Genomic DNA, 3347 nt, shown 5'->3' on the forward strand with positions numbered 1-3347 from the left:
TGCAGTATCACAATCATATCTCATTGCATCTTCAAACTCCTGAGCTCAGGCGATCTTCCTAGCAGCTGGGACTATAGGCACGAACCCCTCTTCTACTTTTAAGGACCCTTGTGATTATGTTCAACTCACCAAAGATATTCTATCTTAAGGTTAGCCGATTAGAAAACTCAATTCTATCTGCAACCTTTATTCTTTGCTATGTAATGTAATGCATTCACAACTTCTGGGAATGAGAACATGGACATCTTCAGGAAGCCATCGATCTGCCTAAAAGGTGGGTATATATTTTATATATGTCATTTACATAACGGTTCCCCTTATCTGCAGGGGATACATTCAAGACCCCTAGTGGATGCCTGAAGCTGCAGATAGTACCAAACCTCCTACCTATACTATGTATTCTCCCATACAATCACATTGTATAGGGCAGGCATTGTATATACCATGAATATACTGGACAAAGGAATGATTCACATTCAGGGCAGGACAGAGTGGGATGGCACAAGATTTCATCACACTACTCAGAATGGCGTGCAATTCAAAACTTATGAAGGGTTTATTTCTGAAATGTTCCATTTAATATTTTTGGACCACAGTTGACCATGCGTAACTGACACTGTGGAAAGTGAAATCGCAGATAAGGGGAACTACTGTATAATGTATCTTACACAGTAGTTGGTATAAAATTTTAAATTTTACCATGAATTATTTTCTTATTATGGGTTTATCTCACTTAAACCTCACAACCCTATGAAGTAAGAGTTACATTTACAAATGAGAAAACTAAGGCTAAGAAAGTTAGGAAATGTGGCCAGGCGCAGCGACTCATGCCTATAATCCCAACACCTTGGGAGGCCAAATCACCTGAGGTCAGGAGTTCAAGACCAGCCTGGCTAACATGGCAAAACCCCGTCTCTACTAAAAATATAAAAATTAACCAGGCTTGATGGCATGCATCTGAAATCCAGGCTACTCGGGAAGGGGAGGCATGAGAATGGCTTGAACCCGGGAGGCAGAGGTTCAGTGAGCCAAGATTGCGCCACTGTACTCCAGCCTGGGCAACAAAGTGAGACTCCATCTCAAAAAAAAAGAAAGTTAGGAAATGTGTCTGGGGCAGGGCTGGTAAGCAGCAGAGTGAGATTTGAACCCCAGGCTGTTTAAAGCCACATTCTTCATCACTGTGCTATGCTGAAATTGGTTCAAATTGTATTTTTCTATTTTCCAAGAAAAAAGATTAATATAATGAAAATTGGATTCTTTGTTTTTGTGGGAAGAATAGTTCAAGGACTATGAATCAGTTAAAATTTAAATAAACATATTGTCTTTCTGAATAACAAAATTGCCTTAATGTGCAGCTTATATTTTTTTTGAATTGGATTTTATATGATCACAGATTTTTGGTAACTATTTTTTACTTTTTATCCCATGCCCTACATTTGTAAACTGTTAGTACTGCTTGCTTTTAAGAAACCAAACGCTGGCTAGGCGTGGTGGCTCACGCCTGTAATCCCAGCACTTTGGGAGGCCGAGGTGGGCGGGTCATCTGAGGTCGGGAGTTCGAGACCAGCCTGACCAACATGTAGAAACCCCGTCTCTACTAAAAATACAAAATTAGCCGGGCGTAGTGGCACATACCTGTAATCCCAGCTACTTGGGAGGCTGAAGCAGGAGAATCACTTGAACCCAGGAAATGGAGGTTGCTGTGAGCTGAGATCGTGCCATTGCGCTCCAGCCTGGGCAACCAGAGCAAAAACTCCATCTCAAAAAAAAAACGAAAAGAAAGAAAGAAACCAAATGGGTCTAAGTTCTTCCTAGGACTGTGAGCTTTGAGTTTGCTTATTTGCAGACTTTAAAAGTAAACATGACCCCAGGAAATAATGTGGTCCAGTCTCTTGCCTTAAATACCTCAAATCACCACTTTTTCATTGCTATTTAGGGAGAGGTAGATGATTCCATTTTAGGCATAGAGAATTTTCATTTCCCTGATCTTAGTTGTCTGCAGTATTTTCCTCTACCTATTCTTCAGATGATTGTTTTTCAGTGCAATAAGTAGCAAGGAAATGATTTATCTCAGCAGATAGATAGTAGAAATCTATCCCAATCAGGTGTTGAAATAGCAAGTAATGAGATGAAATCCGAAAGAGGTGGTTGCAGCCAAATAAAATGCCTGTAAAACTTTCAAACAGTATGGTACCAGGTATAAAGAAACACCACAAAGCAGAAATGGTGCAACAGAAATGTAATGTACTCAGGAATACATTCAATAGTAGAAGCAATCCACATAGTATAAGGAAAAAATTAAGGTGCTTTTTTCACTTTTCATCGTTTTATACCAAGGATTTAAAATCCCCTATAAGGCCAGGCGTGGTGACTCACACCTGTCATCCCAGCATTTTGGGAGGCCAGGGTGAGTGGATCACCTGAAGTCAGGAACTCGAGACCAGCCTGCCCAACATGGAGAAACCCCATCTTTACTAAAAATACAAAATTAGCTGGACGTGGTGGCGCATGCTGCAGTCCAAGCTACAGCTACTCGGGAGGCTGAGGCGGGAGAATTGCTTGAACTCGGGAGGCAGAGGTTGCAGTGAGCTGAGATCGTGCCATTGCACTCCAGTCTGGGCAACAAGAGTGAAACTCTGTCTCAATAAATAAATAAATAAATAATAAAATAAAATAAAATAAAATCCCTGACAAACACAGTGTATCTTTGTGCCTTGTACCTTATGTCTTAACACAGGGCTTTGCAGAGGAAATCTGCACATGACTGTCATAAAAGCACCTTGCAGATATCTAGAAGAGACATCGTAAGTGGCTCATTTAAACTATATAAAAACTAAGTGCCTATTCAGATGGCCAGATTCAGATTCAAATTTCAATCCCTAGCAGATTATTAGCTATTTAAAGGCCTGGATTAGCTGGGTGTTGTAGTGTACACCTGTAGTCCCAGCTACCCAGGAGACTGAGGTGGACGGATTACTTGAGTCCAGGAAACTGAGGCTCCAGTGAGACAAGATCATGCCACTGCACTCCAGCGTGGGAGACAAAGAGAGACCCTGTATCAAAAAAAAAAAAAAAAAGCCTGGGAGTGGAGTCAGGGGAAGGAGGTATATGTGAAGGTTTGTTACATAGATAAACTCATGTCCTAGGGATTTGTTGTATAGATTATTTGATGACCCAGGTATTAAACCCCAGTACCCAACAATGTTATAAAGTGCCATTTGAGCATGGTGATATTTTAAAATTTTACCTCTCTGAGCGTAGCACAGTACCTGGCACATACTAGGTACTGGACAAATAGTTATTGGAAGAAGGAATATATATACACACACACACACACATATATATAT

The sequence above is a fragment of the Mandrillus leucophaeus genome, unplaced genomic scaffold (assembly GCF_000951045.1).
Source record: "Mandrillus leucophaeus isolate KB7577 unplaced genomic scaffold, Mleu.le_1.0 Scaffold167, whole genome shotgun sequence".
Classification (NCBI taxonomy): domain Eukaryota; kingdom Metazoa; phylum Chordata; class Mammalia; order Primates; family Cercopithecidae; genus Mandrillus; species Mandrillus leucophaeus.